The sequence below is a fragment of the Eulemur rufifrons genome, chromosome 8 (assembly GCF_041146395.1).
Source record: "Eulemur rufifrons isolate Redbay chromosome 8, OSU_ERuf_1, whole genome shotgun sequence".
Lineage (NCBI taxonomy): Eukaryota > Metazoa > Chordata > Mammalia > Primates > Lemuridae > Eulemur > Eulemur rufifrons.
Window position 1 is genome coordinate 91,445,313 of NC_090990.1, and position 20,076 is coordinate 91,465,388.

A 20,076-nucleotide genomic window follows, 5' to 3' on the forward strand; every position below is an offset into this window, starting at 1 on the left:
ATGTGCGAGAGTATGTATTCATAGGGATATTTACAGCCACTTAGAGAAAGTAGCTCTCAGGGGTGGTGCGCAGGGTTACAAAACTACATTCAAAGAAGGACAAGAAAATTATACGGGGGAGGCTTATATTCGGGTAGAGAAAGCAACTCTCGTGGGGTGTATTGGCAGATGGCTAAACGTTGAGATTGGAACAAGTGTGAGTTTCTTGTGAATCACACTGAAGGATGGAGTCACTATGTAAAAGCTGGATACTTCTTTGCCAGACGGGAGTCACGATAGGAACACATACACTGACTGAGAGAAAGCAATTGTTGGGTGGTGGGTTGTAGGTTTGCTAAAGTCCAGTTTGGAAGAAGTGCGAGAATCCTTTATAGGAATGCTTCCATTCACTTCCAGAAAGCAGCGATCAGCGGTGGTTTGCAGGATTGCTACACCGCAGTTTGCAAGAAGTGCGAGAGTCATGCATAGCAATGCTTAAATTCCCTTAGAGAAAGCAACTGTCGGCGGGTGATTTTTAGGCTTTCTAGCCTCTGGTTTGGATGCAGTGTGAGACATACATGGGAACGCTTACATTCACTTCCAGAAAGCAAGTGTCGTGGAGTGGTTTTTAGGCTTGCAAGACTTCTGAACGGAAGAAGTGCGAGAGGCATATACAGGAAGGCGTACATTTACTTAATGAAAGCCACTATAGTGGGATGCATTGGAGAATTGCTAAAGTCTGAGATTGGAAGAAGTGTGACCTTCCTGTCAAACACACTTGAGAAAGAAGTCATCACGTAGGACAGGGAGAGCTCCCAGCAGTAAGGAGTCATGTATAGGGACGCTTAAACTAACTTAGAGCGAGCAACTAGCAGGTGGTGCTCTGTAGGCTGGCTAAACGCTAGAATGGAGGAAGTGCCAGACGGTCTACTATATTAACGCTTACATTCACTGAGAGAAAGAGACTATGTTGGGCGCTTTGTTACACTGGTAAACTCTGAGATTGGAAGAAGTGTGAGAGTTTCCTGTCCAACGCACTTAAGAAAGAAGTCATTATGTAGGAAGAGGAGAGTTCTCGGCTAGAAAGGGAGGAGGCTTTCTATGTATGGGAACGCTTACATTCACTTCAAGAAACTATCGGGGGGTAATTTGTAGTTAAACTCTAGAAGAACTGTGAGAGTCCTATATAGGAAGGCTTGCATTCACTTAGGGAAAGCAAGTACGAAGAAGGAGTGGTTGGTACGCTTGCTAAACTCTAGTGTTGACGAAATGCGAGAGTCCTATAGAGGGACGTTAACCTTCAGTTAGTGAGAGCAACTCTCGGGGGGCGGGTGGTATTTAGGCTTGCTGAACTCTAGTTTGGAAGACATGTCCGAGTTATCCAGGAAGGCTTACAATCACTTAGCTAGAAAGCCAGTATCGGCGGTCGCCTTGTAGGCTTGCTAAACTCTAGTTTCCAGGAAGGGCAAGAGTCATATAGAGGATCACTTAAATTCACTCAGTGAAAGCAACTGTCGCGGGCTGCCTTTTAGGGTGGCTAAACTCTAGTTGGAAAGAAGTGTGAGTGTCATATATAGGAATTCTTACCTTGACTTGGTGAAAGCACCTATGGAGCGGTGGCTTGTCGTCTTGCTGAACTCCAGTTTGGAAGATGTGCGAGAGTATGTATTCATAGGGATATTTACAGCCACTTAGAGAAAGTAGCTCTCAGGGCTGGTGCGCAGGGTTACAAAACTACATTCAAAGAAGGACAAGAAAAATATACGGGGGAGGCTTACATTCGGGTAGAGAAAGCAACTCTCGTGGGGTGTATTGGCAGATGGCTAAACGTTGAGATTGGAACAAGTGTGAGTTTCTTGTGAATCACACTGAAGGATGAAGTCACTATGTAAAAGCTGGATACTTCTTAGCCAGACGGGAGTCACGATAGGAACACATACACTGACTGAGAGAAAGCAATTGTTGGGTGGTGGGTTGTAGGTTTGCTAAAGTCCAGTTTGGAAGAAGTGCGAGAATCCTTTATAGGAATGCTTCCATTCACTTCCAGAAAGCAGCGATCAGCGGTGGTTTGCAGGATTGCTACACCGCAGTTTGCAAGAAGTGCGAGAGTCGTGCATAGCAATGCTTAAATTCCCTTAGAGAAAGCAACTGTCGGCGGGTGATTTTTAGGCTTTCTAGCCTCTGGTTTGGATGAAGTGTGAGACATACATGGGAACGCTTACATTCCCTTCCAGAAAGCAAGTGTCGCGGAGTGGTTTTTAGGCTTGCAAGACTTCTGAACGGAAGAAGTGCGAGAGGCATATACAGGAAGGCGTACATTTACTTAATGAAAGCAACTATAGTGGGATGCATTGGAGAATTGCTAAAGTCTGAGATTGGAAGAAGTGTGACCTTCCTGTCAAACACACTTGAGAAAGAAGTCATCACGTAGGACGGGGAGAGCTCCCAGCAGTAAGGAGTCATGTATAGGGACGCTTAAACTAACTTAGAGCGAGCAACTAGCAGGTGGTGCTCTGTAGGCTGGCTAAACGCTAGAATGGAGGAAGTGCCAGACGGTCTTCTATATTAACGCTTACATTCACTGAGAGAAAGAGACTATGTTGGGCGCTTTGTTACACTCGTAAACTCTGAGATTGGAAGAAGTGTGAGAGTTTCCTGTCCAACGCACTTAAGAAAGAAGTCATTATGTAGGAAGAGGAGAGTTCTCGGCTGGAAAGGGAGGAGGCTTTCTATGTATGGGAACGCTTACATTCACTTCAAGAAAGTATCGGGGGGTAATTTGTAGTTAAACTCTAGAAGAACTGTGAGAGTCCTATATAGGAAGGCTTGCATTCACTTAGGGAAAGCAAGTACGAAGAAGGAGTGGTTTGTAGGCTTGCTAAACTCTAGTGTTGACGAAATGCGAGAGTCCTATAGAGGGACGTTAACCTTCAGTTAGTGAGAGCAACTCTCGGGGAGGGGGGTGGTATTTAGGCTTGCTGAACTCTAGTTTGGAAGACATGTCCGAGTTATCCAGGAAGGCTTACAATCACTTAGCTAGAAAGCCAGTATCGGCGGTCGCCTTGTAGGCTTGCTAAACTCTAGTTTCCAGGAAGGGCAAGAGTCATATAGAGGATCACTTAAATTCACTCAGTGAAAGCAACTGTCGCAGGCTGCCTTTTAGGGTGGCTAAACTCTAGTTGGAAGGAAGTGTGAGAGTCATATATAGGAATTCTTACCTTGACTTAGTGAAAGCACCTATGGAACGGTGGCTTGTCGTCTTGCTGAACTCCAGTTTGGAAGATGTGCGAGAGTATGTATTCATAAGGATATTTACAGCCACTTAGAGAAAGTAGCTCTCAGGGCTGGTGCGCAGGGTTACAAAACTACATTCAAAGAAGGACAAGAAAATTATACGGGGGAGGCTTACATTCGGGTAGAGAAAGCAACTCTCGTGGGGTGTATTGCCAGATGGCTAAACGTTGAGATTGGAACAAGTGTGAGTTTCTTGTGAATCACACTGAAGGATGAAGTCACTATGTAAAAGCTGGATACTTCTTAGCCAGACGGGAGTCACGATAGGAACACATACACTGACTGAGAGAAAGCAATTGTTGGGTGGTGGGTTGTAGGTTTGCTAAAGTCCAGTTTGGAAGAAGTGCGAGAATCCTTTCTAGGAATGCTTACATTCACTTCCAGAAAGCAGCGATCAGCGGTGGTTTGCAGGATTGCTACACCGCAGTTTGCAAGAAGTGCGAGAGTCATGCATAGCAATGCTTAAATTCCCTTAGAGAAAGCAACTGTCGGCGGGTGATTTTTAGGCTTTCTAGCCTCTGGTTTGGATGAAGTGTGAGACAAACATGGGAACGCTTACATTCCCTTCCAGAAAGCAAGTGTCGCGGAGTGGTTTTTAGGCTTGCAAGACTTCTGAACGGAAGAAGTGCGAGAGGCATATACAGGAAGGCGTACATTTACTTAATGAAAGCCCCTATAGTGGGATGCATTGGAGAATTGCTAAAGTCTGAGATTGGAAGAAGTGTGACCTTCCTGTCAAACACACTTGAGAAAGAAGTCATCACGTAGGACGGGGAGAGCTCCCAGCAGTAAGGAGTCATGTATAGGGACGCTTAAACTAACTTAGAGCGAGCAACTAGCAGGTGGTGCTCTGTAGGCTGGCTAAACGCTAGAATGGAGGAAGTGCCAGACGGTCTTCTATATTAACGCTTACATTCACTGAGAGAAAGAGACTATGTTGGGCGCTTTGTTACACTGGTAAACTCTGAGATTGGAAGAAGTGTGAGAGTTTCCTGTCCAACGCACTTAAGAAAGAAGTCATTTTGTAGGAAGAGGAGAGTTCTCGGCTAGAAAGGGAGGATGCTTTCTATGTATGGGAACGCTTACATTCACTTAAAGAAACTATCGGGGGGTAATTTGTAGTTAAACTCTAGAAGAACTGTGACAGTCCTATATAGGAAGGCTTGCATTCACTTAGGGAAAGCAAGTACGAAGAAGGAGTGGTTTGTAGGCTTCCTAAACTCTAGTGTTGACGAAATGCGAGAGTCCTATAGAGGGACGTTAACCTTCAGTTAGTGAGAGCAACTGTCGGGGAGGGGGGTGGTATTTAGGCTTGCTGAACTCTAGTTTGGAAGACATGTCCGAGTTATCCAGGAAGGCTTACAATCACTTAGCTAGAAAGCCAGTATCGGCGGTCGCCTTGTAGGCTTGCTAAACTCTAGTTTCCATGAAGGCAAGAGTCATATAGAGGATCACTTAAATTCACTCAGTGAAAGCAACTGTCGCGGGCTGCCTTTTAGGGTGGCTAAACTCTAGTTGGAAGGAAGTGTGAGAGTCATATATAGGAATTCTTACCTTGACTTAGTGAAAGCACCTATGGAGCGGTGGCTTGTCGTCTTGCTGAACTCCAGTTTGGAAGATGTGCGAGAGTATGTATTCATAGGGATATTTACAGCCACTTAGAGAAAGTAGCTCTCAGGGCTGGTGCGCAGGGTTACAAAACTACATTCAAAGAAGGACAAGAAAAATATACGGGGGAGGCTTACATTCGGGTAGAGAAAGCAACTCTCGTGGGGTGTATTGCCAGATGGCTAAACGTTGACATTGGAACAAGTGTGAGTTTCTTGTGAATCACACTGAAGGATGAAGTCACTATGTAAAAGCTGGATACTTCTTAGCCAGACGGGAGTCACGATAGGAACACATACACTGACTGAGAGAAAGCAATTGTTGGGTGGTGGGTTGTAGGTTTGCTAAAGTCCAGTTTGGAAGAAGTGCGAGAATCCTTTCTAGGAATGCTTACATTCACTTCCAGAAAGCAGCGATCAGCGGTGGTTTGCAGGATTGCTACACCGCAGTTTGCAAGAAGTGCGAGAGTCATGCATAGCAATGCTTAAATTCCCTTAGAGAAACCAACTGTCGGCGGGTGTTTTTTAGGCTTTCTAGCCTGTGGTTTGGATGCAGTGTGAGACATACATGGGAACGCTTACATTCACTTCCAGAAAGCAAGTGTCGCGGAGTGGTTTTTAGGCTTGCAAGACTTCTGAACGGAAGAAGTGCGAGAGGCATATACAGGAAGGCGTACATTTACTTAATGAAAGCAACTATAGTGGGATGCATTGGAGAAATGCTAAAGTCTGAGATTGGAAGAAGTGTGACCTTCCTGTCTAACACACTTGAGAAAGAAGTCATCACGTAGGACGGGGAGAGCTCCCAGCAGTAAGGAGTCATGTATAGGGACGCTTAAACTAACTTAGACAGAGCAACTAGCAGGTGGTGCTCTGTAGGCTGGCGAAACGCTAGAATGAAGGAAGTGCCAGACGGTCTTCTATATTAAGGCTTCCATTCACTGAGAGAAAGAGACTATGTTGGGCGCTTTGTTACACTGGTAAACTCTGAGATTGGAAGAAGTGTGAGAGTTTCCTGTCCAATGCACTTAAGAAAGAAGTCATTATGTAGGAAGAGGAGAGTTCTCGGCTAGAAAGGGAGGACGCTTTCTATGTATGGGAACGCTTACATTCACTTCAAGAAACTATCGGGGGGCAATTTGTAGTTAAACTCTAGAAGAACTGTGAGAGTCCTATATAGGAAGGCTTGCATTCACTTAGGGAAAGCAAGTACGAAGAAGGAGTGTTTGGTAGGCTTGCTAAACTCTAGTGTTGACGAAATGCGAGAGTCCTATAGAGGGACGTTAACCTTCAGTTAGTGAGAGCAACTGTCGGGGAGGGGGGTGGTATTTAGGCTTGCTGAACTCTAGTTTGGAAGACATGTCCGAGTTATCCAGGAAGGCTTACAATCACTTAGCTAGAAAGCCAGTATCGGCGGTCGCCTTGTAGGCTTGCTAAACTCTAGTTTCCAGGAAGGGCAAGAGTCATATAGAGGATCACTTAAATTCACTCAGTGAAAGCAACTGTCGCGGGCTGCCTTTTAGGGTGGCTAAACTCTAGTTGGAAAGAAGTGTGAGAGTCATATATAGGAATTCTTACCTTGACTTGGTGAAAGCACCTATGGAGCGGTGGCTTGTCGTCTTGCTGAACTCCAGTTTGGAAGATGTGCGAGAGTATGTATTCATAGGGATATTTACAGCCACTTAGAGAAAGTAGCTCTCAGGGCTGGTGCGCAGGGTTACAAAACTACATTCAAAGAAGGACAAGAAAAATATACGGGGGAGGCTTACATTCGGGTAGAGAAAGCAACTCTCGTGGGGTGTATTGCCAGATGGCTAAACGTTGAGATTGGAACAAGTGTGAGTTTCTTGTGAATCACACTGAAGGATGAAGTCACTATGTAAAAGCTGGATACTTCTTAGCCAGACGGGAGTCACGATAGGAACACATACACTGACTGAGAGAAAGCAATTGTTGGGTGGTGGGTTGTAGGTTTGCTAAAGTCCAGTTTGGAAGAAGTGCGAGAATCCTTTCTAGGAATGCTTACATTCACTTCCAGAAAGCAGCGATCAGCGGTGGTTTGCAGGATTGCTACACCGCAGTTTGCAAGAAGTGCGAGAGTCGTGCATAGCAATGCTTAAATTCCCTTAGAGAAAGCAACTGTCGGCGGGTGATTTTTAGGCTTTCTAGCCTCTGGTTTGGATGAAGTGTGAGACATACATGGGAACGCTTACATTCCCTTCCAGAAAGCAAGTGTCGCGGAGTGGTTTTTAGGCTTGCAAGACTTCTGAACGGAAGAAGTGCGAGAGGCATATACAGGAAGGCGTACATTTACTTAATGAAAGCAACTATAGTGGGATGCATTGGAGAATTGCTAAAGTCTGAGATTGGAAGAAGTGTGACCTTCCTGTCAAACACACTTGAGAAAGAAGTCATCACGTAGGACGGGGAGAGCTCCCAGCAGTAAGGAGTCATGTATAGGGACGCTTAAACTAACTTAGAGCGAGCAACTAGCAGGTGGTGCTCTGTAGGCTGGCTAAACGCTAGAATGGAGGAAGTGCCAGACGGTCTTCTATATTAACGCTTACATTCACTGAGAGAAAGAGACTATGTTGGGCGCTTTGTTACACTGGTAAACTCTGAGATTGGAAGAAGTGTGAGAGTTTCCTGTCCAACGCACTTAAGAAAAAAGTCATTATGTAGGAAGAGGAGAGTTCTCGGCTAGAAAGGGAGGACGCTTTCTATGTATGGGAACGCTTACATTCACTTCAAGAAACTATCGGGGGGTAATTTGTAGTTAAACTCTAGAAGAACTGTGAGAGTCCTATATAGGAATGCTTGGATTCACTTAGGGAAAGCAAGTACGAAGAAGGAGTGGTTTGTAGGCTTGCTAAACTCTAGTGTTGACGAAATGCGAGAGTCCTATAGAGGGACGTTAACCTTCAGTTAGTGAGAGCAACTCTCGGGGAGGGGGGTGGTATTTAGGCTTGCTGAACTCTAGTTTGGAAGACATGTCCGAGTTATCCAGGAAGGCTTACAATCACTTAGCTAGAAAGCCAGTATCGGCGGTCGCCTTGTAGGCTTGCTAAACTCTAGTTTCCAGGAAGGGCAAGAGTCATATAGAGGATCACTTAAATTCACTCAGTGAAAGCAACTGTCGCAGGCTGCCTTTTAGGGTGGCTAAACTCTAGTTGGAAGGAAGTGTGAGAGTCATATATAGGAATTCTTACCTTGACTTAGTGAAAGCACCTATGGAGCGGTGGCTTGTCGTCTTGCTGAACTCCAGTTTGGAAGAAGTGCGAGAGTATGTATTCATAAGGATATTTACAGCCACTTAGAGAAAGTAGCTCTCAGGGCTGGTGTGCAGGGTTACAAAACTACATTCAAAGAAGGACAAGAAAATTATACGGGGGAGGCTTACATTCGGGTAGAGAAAGCAACTCTCGTGGGGTGTATTGCCAGATGGCTAAACGTTGAGATTGGAACAAGTGTGAGTTTCTTGTGAATCACACTGAAGGATGAAGTCACTATGTAAAAGCTGGATACTTCTTAGCCAGACGGGAGTCACGATAGGAACACATACACTGACTGAGAGAAAGCAATTGTTGGGTGGTGGGTTGTAGGTTTGCTAAAGTCCAGTTTGGAAGAAGTGCGAGAATCCTTTATAGGAATGCTTACATTCACTTCCAGAAAGCAGCGATCAGCGGTGGTTTGCAGGATTGCTACACCGCAGTTTGCAAGAAGTGCGAGAGTCATGCATAGCAATGCTTAAATTCCCTTAGAGAAAGCAACTGTCGGCGGGTGATTTTTAGGCTTTCTAGCCTCTGGTTTGGATGAAGTGTGAGACAAACATGGGAACGCTTACATTCCCTTCCAGAAAGCAAGTGTCGCGGAGTGGTTTTTAGGCTTGCAAGACTTCTGAACGGAAGAAGTGCGAGAGGCATATACAGGAAGGCGTACATTTACTTAATGAAAGCCCCTATAGTGGGATGCATTGGAGAATTGCTAAAGTCTGAGATTGGAAGAAGTGTGACCTTCCTGTCAAACACACTTGAGAAAGAAGTCATCACGTAGGACGGGGAGAGCTCCCAGCAGTAAGGAGTCATGTATAGGGACGCTTAAACTAACTTAGAGCGAGCAACTAGCAGGTGGTGCTCTGTAGGCTGGCGAAACGCTAGAATGGAGGAAGTGCCAGACGGTCTTCTATATGAACGCTTACATTCACTGAGAGAAAGAGACTATGTTGGGCGCTTTGTTACACTGGTAAACTCTGAGATTGGAAGAAGTGTGAGAGTATCCTGTCCAACGCACTTAAGAAAGAAGTCATTATGTAGGAAGAGGAGAGTTCTCGGCTAGAAAGGGAGGAGGCTTTCTATGTATGGGAACGCTTACATTCACTTCAAGAAACTATCGGGGGGTAATTTGTAGTTAAACTCTAGAAGAACTGTGAGAGTCCTATATAGGAAGGCTTGCATTCACTTAGGGAAAGCAAGTACGAAGAAGGAGTGGTTTGTAGGCTTGCTAAACTCTAGTGTTGACGAAATGCGAGAGTCCTATAGAGGGACGTTAACCTTCAGTTAGTGAGAGCAACTCTCGGGGGGCGGGTGGTATTTAGGCTTGCTGAACTCTAGTTTGGAAGACATGTCCGAGTTATCCAGGAAGGCTTACAATCACTTAGCTAGAAAGCCAGTATCGGCGGTCGCCTTGTAGGCTTGCTAAACTCTAGTTTCCAGGAAGGGCAAGAGTCATATAGAGGATCACTTAAATTCACTCAGTGAAAGCAACTGTCGCGGGCTGCCTTTTAGGGTGGCTAAACTCTAGTTGGAAAGAAGTGTGAGAGTCATATATAGGAATTCTTACCTTGACTTGGTGAAAGCACCTATGGAGCGGTGGCTTGTCGTCTTGCTGAACTCCAGTTTGGAAGATGTGCGAGAGTATGTATTCATAGGGATATTTACAGCCACTTAGAGAAAGTAGCTCTCAGGGCTGGTGCGCAGGGTTACAAAACTACATTCAAAGAAGGACAAGAAAAATATACGGGGGAGGCTTACATTCGGGTAGAGAAAGCAACTCTCGTGGGGTGTATTGCCAGATGGCTAAACGTTGAGATTGGAACAAGTGTGAGTTTCTTGTGAATCACACTGAAGGATGAAGTCACTATGGAAAAGCTGGATACTTCTTAGCCAGACGGGAGTCACGATAGGAACACATACACTGACTGAGAGAAAGCAATTGTTGGGTGGTGGGTTGTAGGTTTGCTAAAGTCCAGTTTGGAAGAAGTGCGAGAATCCTTTATAGGAATGCTTACATTCACTTCCAGAAAGCAGCGATCAGCGGTGGTTTGCAGGATTGCTACACCGCAGTTTGCAAGAAGTGCGAGAGTCGTGCATAGCAATGCTTAAATTCCCTTAGAGAAAGCAACTGTCGGCGGGTGATTTTTAGGCTTTCTAGCCTCTGGTTTGGATGAAGTGTGAGACATACATGGGAACGCTTACATTCCCTTCCAGAAAGCAAGTGTCGCGGAGTGGTTTTTAGGCTTGCAAGACTTATGAACGGAAGAAGTGCGAGAGGCATATACAGGAAGGCGTACATTTACTTAATGAAAGCAACTATAGTGGGATGCATTGGAAAATTGCTAAAGTCTGAGATTGGAAGAAGTGTGACCTTCCTGTCAAACACACTTGAGAAAGAAGTCATCACGTAGGACGGGGAGATCTCCCAGCAGTAAGGAGTCATGTATAGGGACGCTTAAACTAACTTAGAGCGTTCAACTAGCAGGTGGTGCTCTGTAGGCTGGCTAAACGCTAGAATGGAGGAAGTGCCAGACGGTCTTCTATATTAACGCTTACATTCACTGAGAGAAAGAGACTATGTTGGGCGCTTTGTTACACTGGTAAACTCTGAGATTGGAAGAAGTGTGAGAGTTTCCTGTCCAACGCACTTAAGAAAGAAGTCATTTTGTAGGAAGAGGAGAGTTCTCGGCTAGAAAGGGAGGATGCTTTCTATGTATGGGAACGCTTACATTCACTTAAAGAAACTATCGGGGGGTAATTTGTAGTTAAACTCTAGAAGAACTGTGACAGTCCTATATAGGAAGGCTTGCATTCACTTAGGGAAAGCAAGTACGAAGAAGGAGTGGTTTGTAGGCTTCCTAAACTCTAGTGTTGACGAAATGCGAGAGTCCTATAGAGGGACGTTAACCTTCAGTTAGTGAGAGCAACTGTCGGGGAGGGGGGTGGTATTTAGGCTTGCTGAACTCTAGTTTGGAAGACATGTCCGAGTTATCCAGGAAGGCTTACAATCACTTAGCTAGAAAGCCAGTATCGGCGGTCGCCTTGTAGGCTTGCTAAACTCTAGTTTCCATGAAGGCAAGAGTCATATAGAGGATCACTTAAATTCACTCAGTGAAAGCAACTGTCGCCGGCTGCCTTTTAGGGTGGCTAAACTCTAGTTGGAAGGAAGTGTGAGAGTCATATATAGGAATTCTTACCTTGACTTAGTGAAAGCACCTATGGAGCGGTGGCTTGTCGTCTTGCTGAACTCCAGTTTGGAAGATGTGCGAGAGTATGTATTCATAGGGATATTTACAGCCACTTAGAGAAAGTAGCTCTCAGGGCTGGTGCGCAGGGTTACAAAACTACATTCAAAGAAGGACAAGAAAAATATACGGGGGAGGCTTACATTCGGGTAGAGAAAGCAACTCTCGTGGGGTGTATTGCCAGATGGCTAAACGTTGACATTGGAACAAGTGTGAGTTTCTTGTGAATCACACTGAAGGATGAAGTCACTATGTAAAAGCTGGATACTTCTTAGCCAGACGGGAGTCACGATAGGAACACATACACTGACTGAGAGAAAGCAATTGTTGGGTGGTGGGTTGTAGGTTTGCTAAAGTCCAGTTTGGAAGAAGTGCGAGAATCCTTTCTAGGAATGCTTACATTCACTTCCAGAAAGCAGCGATCAGCGGTGGTTTGCAGGATTGCTACACCGCAGTTTGCAAGAAGTGCGAGAGTCATGCATAGCAATGCTTAAATTCCCTTAGAGAAACCAACTGTCGGCGGGTGTTTTTTAGGCTTTCTAGCCTGTGGTTTGGATGCAGTGTGAGACATACATGGGAACGCTTACATTCACTTCCAGAAAGCAAGTGTCGCGGAGTGGTTTTTAGGCTTGCAAGACTTCTGAACGGAAGAAGTGCGAGAGGCATATACAGGCAGGCGTACATTTACTTAATGAAAGCAACTATAGTGGGATGCATTGGAGAAATGCTAAAGTCTGAGATTGGAGGAAGTGTGACCTTCCTGTCTAACACACTTGAGAAAGAAGTCATCACGTAGGACGGGGAGAGCTCCCAGCAGTAAGGAGTCATGTATAGGGACGCTTAAACTAACTTAGACAGAGCAACTAGCAGGTGGTGCTCTGTAGGCTGGCGAAACGCTAGAATGAAGGAAGTGCCAGACGGTCTTCTATATTAAGGCTTCCATTAACTGAGAGAAAGAGACTATGTTGGGCGCTTTGTTACACTGGTAAACTCTGAGATTGGAAGAAGTGTGAGAGTTTCCTGTCCAACGCACTTAAGAAAGAAGTCATTATGTAGGAAGAGGAGAGTTCTCGGCTAGAAAGGGAGGACGCTTTCTATGTATGGGAACGCTTACATTCACTTCAAGAAACTATCGGGGGGCAATTTGTAGTTAAACTCTAGAAGAACTGTGAGAGTCCTATATAGGAAGGCTTGCATTCACTTAGGGAAAGCAAGTACGAAGAAGGAGTGGTTTGTAGGCTTGCTAAACTCTAGTGTTGACGAAATGCGAGAGTCCTATAGAGGGACGTTAACCTTCAGTTAGTGAGAGCAACTCTCGGGGAGGGGGGTGGTATTTAGGCTTGCTGAACTCTAGTTTGGAAGACATGTCCGAGTTATCCAGGAAGGCTTACAATCACTTAGCTAGAAAGCCAGTATCGGCGGTCGCCTTGTAGGCTTGCTAAACTCTAGTTTCCAGGAAGGGCAAGAGTCATATAGAGGATCACTTAAATTCACTCAGTGAAAGCAACTGTCGCGGGCTGCCTTTTAGGGTGGCTAAAGTCTAGTTGGAAGGAAGTGTGAGAGTCATATATAGGAATTCTTACCTTGACTTAGTGAAAGCACCTATGGAGCGGTGGCTTGTCATCTTGCTGAACTCCAGTTTGGAAGATGTGCGAGAGTATGTATTCATAGGGATATTTACAGCCACTTAGAGAAAGTAGCTCTCAGGGGTGGTGCGCAGGGTTACAAAACTACATTCAAAGAAGGACAAGAAAAATATACGGGGGAGGCTTACATTCGGGTAGAGAGAGCAACTCTCGTGGGGTGTATTGCCAGATGGCTAAACGTTGACATTGGAACAAGTGTGAGTTTCTTGTGAATCACACTGAAGGATGAAGTCACTATGTAAAAGCTGGATACTTCTTAGCCAGACGGGAGTCACGATAGGAACACATACACTGACTGAGAGAAAGCAATTGTTGGGTGGTGGGTTGTAGGTTTGCTAAAGTCCAGTTTGGAAGAAGTGCGAGAATCCTTTCTAGGAATGCTTACATTCACTTCCAGAAAGCAGCGATCAGCGGTGGTTTGCAGGATTGCTACACCGCAGTTTGCAAGAAGTGCGAGAGTCATGCATAGCAATGCTTAAATTCCCTTAGAGAAAGCAACTGTCGGCGGGTGTTTTTTAGGCTTTCTAGCCTGTGGTTTGGATGCAGTGTGAGACATACATGGGAACGCTTACATTCACTTCCAGAAAGAAAGTGTCGCGGAGTGATTTTTAGGCTTGCAAGACTTCTGAACGGAAGAAGTGCGAGAGGCATATACAGGAAGGCGTACATTTACTTAATGAAAGCAACTATAGTGGGATGCATCGGAGAATTGCTAAAGTCTGAGATTGGAAGAAGTGTGACCTTCCTGTCAAACCCACTTGAGAAAGAAGTCATCACGTAGGACTGAGAGAGCTCCCAGCAGTAAGGAGTCATGTATAGGGATGCTTAAACTAACTTTCACAGAGCAAATAGCAGGTGGTGCTCTGTAGGCTGGCGAAATGCTAGAATGGAGGAAGTGCCAGACGGTCTTCTATATTAACGCTTCCATTCACTGAGAGAAAGAGACTATGTTGGGCGCTTTGTTACACTGGTAAACTCTGAGATTGGAAGAAGTGTGAGAGTTTCCTGTCCAACGCACTTAAGAAAGAAGTCATTATGTAGGAAGAGGAGAGTTCTCGGCTAGAAAGGGAGGATGCTTTCTATGTATGGGAACGCTTACATTCACTTCAAGAAACTATCGGGGGGTAATTTGTAGTTAAACTCTAGAAGAACTGTGAGAGTCCTATATAGGAAGGCTTGCATTCACTTAGGGAAAGCAAGTACGAAGAAGGAGTGGTTTGTAGGCTTGCTAAACTCTAGTGTTGACGAAATGCGAGAGTCCTATAGAGGGACGTTAACCTTCAGTTAGTGAGAGCAACTCTCGGGGAGGGGGGTGGTATTTAGGCTTGCTGAACTCTAGTTTGGAAGACATGTCCGAGTTATCCAGGAAGGCTTACAATCACTTAGTTAGAAAGCCAGTATCGGCGGTCGCCTTGTAGGCTTGCTAAACTCTAGTTTCCAGGAAGGGCAAGAGTCATATAGAGGATCACTTAAATTCACTCAGTGAAAGCAACTGTCGCGGGCTGCCTTTTAGGGTGGCTAAACTCTAGTTGGAAGGAAGTGTGAGAGTCATATATAGGAATTCTTACCTTGACTTAGTGAAAGCACCTATGGAGCGGTGGCTTGTCATCTTGCTGAACTCCAGTTTGGAAGATGTGCGAGAGTATGTATTCATAGGGATATTTACAGCCACTTAGAGAAAGTAGCTCTTAGGGGTGGTGCGCAGGGTTACAAAACTACATTCAAAGAAGGACAAGAAAAATATACGGGGGAGGCTTACATTCGGGTAGAGAAAGCAACTCTCGTGGGGTGTATTGCCAGATGGCTAAACGTTGACATTGGAACAAGTGTGAGTTTCTTGTGAATCACACTGAAGGATGAAGTCACTATGTAAAAGCTGGATACTTCTTAGCCAGACGGGAGTCACGATAGGAAAACATACACTGACTGAGTGAAAGCAATTGTTGGGTGGTGGGTTGTAGGTTTGCTAAAGTCCAGTTTGGAAGAAGTGCGAGAATCCTTTCTAGGAATGCTTACATTCACTTCCAGAAAGCAGCGATCAGCGGTGGTTTGCAGGATTGCTACACCGCAGTTTGCAAGAAGTGGGAGACTCATGCATAGCAATGCTTAAATTCCCTTAGAGAAAGCAACTGTCGGCGGGTGTTTTTTAGGCTTTCTAGCCTGTGGTTTGGATGCAGTGTGAGACATACATGGGAACGCTTACATTCACTTCCAGAAAGCAAGTGTCGCGGAGTGATTTTTAGGCTTGCAAGACTTCTGAATGGAAGAAGTGCGAGAGGCATATACAGGAAGGCGTACATTTACTTAATGAAAGCAACTATAGTGGGATGCATCGGAGAATTGCTAAAGTCTGAGATTGGAAGAAGTGTGACCTTCCTGTCAAACCCACTTGAGAAAGAAGTCATCACGTAGGACGGAGAGAGCTCCCAGCAGTAAGGAGTCATGTATAGGGACGCTTAAACTAACTTTCACAGAGCAACTAGCAGGTGGTGCTCTGTAGGCTGGCGAAACGCTAGAATGGAGGAAGTGCCAGACGGTCTTCTATATTAACGCTTCCATTCACTGAGAGAAAGAGACTATGTTGGGCGCTTTGTTACACTGGTAAACTCTGAGATTGGAAGAAGTGTGAGAGTTTCCTGTCCAACGCACTTAAGAAAGAAGTCATTATGTAGGAAGAGGAGAGTTCTCGGCTAGAAAGGGAGGAGGCTTTCTATGTATGGGAACGCTTACATTCACTTCAAGAAACTATCGGGGGGTAATTTGTAGTTAAACTCTAGAAGAACTGTGAGAGTCCTATATAGGAAGGCTTGCATTCACTTAGGGAAAGCAAGTACGAAGAAGGAGTGGTTTGTAGGCTTGCTAAACTCTAGTGTTGACGAAATGCGAGAGTCCTATAGAGGGACGTTAACCTTCAGTTAGTGAGAGCAACTCTCGGGGAGGGGGGTGGTATTTAGGCTTGCTGAACTCTAGTTTGGAAGACATGTCCGAGTTATCCAGGAAGGCTTACAATCACTTAGCTAGAAAGCCAGTATCGGCGGTCGCCTTGTAGGCTTGCTAAACTCTAGTTTCCAGGAAGGGCAAGAGTCATATAGAGGATCACTTAAATTCACTCAGTTAAAGCAACTGTCGCGGGCTGCCTTTTAGGGTGGCTAAACTCTAGTTGGAAGGAAGTGTGAGAGTCATATATAGGAATTCTTACCTTGACTTAGTGAAAGCACCTATGGAGCGGTGGCTTGTCGTCTTGCTGAACTCCAGTTTGGAAGATGTGCGAGAGTATGTATTCATAGGGATATTTACAGCCACTAGAGAAAGTAGCTCTCAGGGGTGGTGCGCAGGGTTACAAAACTACATTCAAAGAAGGACAAGAAAAATATACGGGGGAGGCTTACATTCGGGTAGAGAAAGCAACTCTCGTGGGGTGTATTGCCAGATGGCTAAACGTTGAGATTGGAACAAGTGTGAGTTTCTTGTGAATCACACTGAAGGATGAAGTCACTATGTAAAAGCTGGATACTTCTTAGCCAGACGGGAGTCACGATAGGAACACATACACTGACTGAGAGAAAGCAATTGTTGGGTGGTGGGTTGTAGGTTTGCTAAAGTCCAGTTTGGAAGAAGTGCGAGAATCCTTTCTAGGAATGCTTACATTCACTTCCAGAAAGCAGCGATCAGCGGTGGTTTGCAGGATTGCTACACCGCAGTTTGCAAGAAGTGCGAGAGTCATGCATAGCAATGCTTAAATTCCCTTAGAGTAAGCAACTGTCGGCGGGTGATTTTTAGGCTTTCTAGCCTCTGGTTTGGATGCAGTGTGAGACATACATGGGAACGCTTACATTCCCTTCCAGAAAGCAAGTGTCGCGGAGTGGTTTTTAGGCTTGCAAGACTTCTGAACGGAAGAAGTGCGAGAGGCATATACAGGAAGGCGTACATTTACTTAATGAAAGCAACTATAGTGGGATGCATTGGAGAATTGCTAAAGTCTGAGATTGGAAGAAGTGTGACCTTCCTGTCAAACACACTTGAGAAAGAAGTCATCACGTAGGACGGGGAGAGCTCCCAGCAGTAAGGAGTCATGTATAGGGACGCTTAAACTAACTTAGAGCGAGCAACTAGCAGGTGGTGCTCTGCAGGCTGGCTAAACGCTAGAATGGAGGAAGTGCCAGACGGTCTTCGATATTAACGCTTACATTCACTGAGAGAAAGAGACTATGTTGGGCGCTTTGTTACACTGGTAAACTCTGAGATTGGAAGAAGTGTGAGAGTTTCCTGTCCAACGCACTTAAGAAAGAAGTCATTATGTAGGAAGAGGAGAGTTCTCGGCTAGAAAGGGAGGACGCTTTCTATGTATGGGAACGCTTACATTCACTTCAAGAAACTATCGGGGGGTAATTTGTAGTTAAACTCTAGAAGAACTGTGAGAGTCCTATATAGGAAGGCTTGCATTCACTTAGGGAAAGCAAGTACGAAGAAGGAGTGGTTTGTAGGCTTGCTAAACTCTAGTGTTGACGAAATGCGAGAGTCCTATAGAGGTACGTTAACCTTCAGTTAGTGAGAGCAACTCTCGGGGGGGGGGCGTGGTATTTAGGCTTGCTGAACTCTAGTTTGGAAGACATGTCCGAGTTATCCAGGAAGGCTTACAATCACTTAGCTAGAAAGCCAGTATCGGCGGTCGCCTTGTAGGCTTGCTAAACTCTAGTTTCCAGGAAGGGCAAGAGTCATATAGAGGATCACTTAAATTCACTCAGTGAAAGCAACTGTCACGGGCTGCCTTTTAGGGTGGCTAAACTCTAGTTGGAAAGAAGTGTGAGAGTCATATATAGGAATTCTTACCTTGACTTAGTGAAAGCACCTATGGAGCGGTGGCTTGTCGTCTTGCTGAACTCCAGTTTGGAAGATGTGCGAGAGTATGTATTCATAGGGATATTTACAGCCACTTAGAGAAAGTAGCTCTCAGGGCTGGTGCGCAGGGTTACAAAACTACATTCAAAGAAGGACAAGAAAAATATACGGGGGAGGCTTACATTCGGGTAGAGAAAGCAACTCTCGTGGGGTGTATTGCCAGATGGCTAAACGTTGAGATTGGAACAAGTGTGAGTTTCTTGTGAATCACACTGAAGGATGAAGTCACTATGTAAAAGCTGGATACTTTTTAGCCAGACGGGAGTCACGATAGGAACACATACACTGACTGAGAGAAAGCAATTGTTGGGTGGTGGGTTGTAGGTGTGCTAAAGTCCAGTTTGGAAGAAGTGCGAGAATCCTTTATAGGAATGCTTACATTCACTTCCAGAAAGCAGCGATCAGCGGTGGTTTGCAGGATTGCTACACCGCAGTTTGCAAGAAGTGCGAGAGTCATGCATAGCAATGCTTAAATTCCCATAGAGAAAGCAACTGTCGGCGGGTGATTTTTATGCTTTCTAGCCTGTGGTTTGGATGAAGTGTGAGACATACATGGGAACGCTTACATTCACTTCCAGAAAGCAAGTGTCGCGGAGTGGTTTTTAGGCTTGCAAGACTTCTGAACGGAAGAAGTGCGAGAGGCATATACAGGCAGGCGTACATTTACTTAATGAAAGCAACTATAGTGGGATGCATTGGAGAATTGCTAAAGTCTGAGATTGGAAGAAGTGTGACCTTCCTGTCAAAAACACTTGAGAAAGAAGTCATCACGTAGGACGGGGAGAGCTCCCAGCAGTAAGGAGTCATGTATAGGGACGCTTAAACTAACTTAGAGCGTTCAACTAGCAGGTGGTGCTCTGTAGGCTGGCGAAACTCTGGAATGGAGGAAGTGCCAGACGGTCTTCTATATTAACGCTTACATTCACTGAGAGAAAGAGACTATGTTGGGCGCTTTGTTACACTGGTAAACTCTGAGATTGGAAGAAGTGTGAGAGTTTCCTGTCCAACGCACTTAAGAAAGAAGTCATTATGTAGGAAGAGGAGAGTTCTCGGCTAGAAAGGGAGGATGCTTTCTATGTATGGGAACGCTTACATTCACTTCAAGAAACTATCGGGGGGTAATTTGTAGTTAAACTCTAGAAGAACTGTGAGAGTCCTATATAGGAAGGCTTGCATTCACTTAGGGAAAGCAAGTACGAAGAAGGAGTGGTTTGTAGGCTTGCTAAACTCTAGTGTTGACGAAATGCGAGAGTCCTATAGAGGGACGTTAACCTTCAGTTAGTGAGAGCAACTGTCGGGGAGGGGGGTGGTATTTAGGCTTGCTGAACTCTAGTTTGGAAGACATGTCCGAGTTATCCAGGAAGGCTTACAATCACTTAGCTAGAAAGCCAGTATCGGCGGTCGCCTTGTAGGCTTGCTAAACTCTAGTTTCCAGGAAGGGCAAGAGTCATATAGAGGATCACTTAAATTCACTCAGTGAAAGCAACTGTCGCGGGCTGCCTTTTAGGGTGGCTAAAGTCTAGTTGGAAGGAAGTGTGAGAGTCATATATAGGAATTCTTACCTTGACTTAGTGAAAGCACCTATGGAGCGGTGGCTTGTCATCTTGCTGAACTCCAGTTTGGAAGATGTGCGAGAGTATGTATTCATAGGGATATTTACAGCCACTTAGAGAAAGTAGCTCTCAGGGCTGGTGCGCAGGGTTACAAAACTACATTCAAAGAAGGACAAGAAAAATATACGGGGGAGGCTTACATTCGGGTAGAGAAAGCAACTCTCGTGGGGTGTATTGCCAGATGGCTAAACGTTGAGATTGGAACAAGTGTGAGTTTCTTGTGAATCACACTGAAGGATGAAGTCACTATGTAAAAGCTGGATACTTCTTAGCCAGACGGGAGTCACGATAGGAACACATACACTGACTGAGAGAAAGCAATTGTTGGGTGGTGGGTTGTAGGTTTGCTAAAGTCCAGTTTGGAAGAAGTGCGAGAATCCTTTCTAGGAATGCTTACATTCACTTCCAGAAAGCAGCGATCAGCGGTGGTTTGCAGGATTGCTACACCGCAGTTTGCAAGAAGTGCGAGAGTCATGCATAGCAATGCTTAAATTCCCTTAGAGAAACCAACTGTCGGCGGG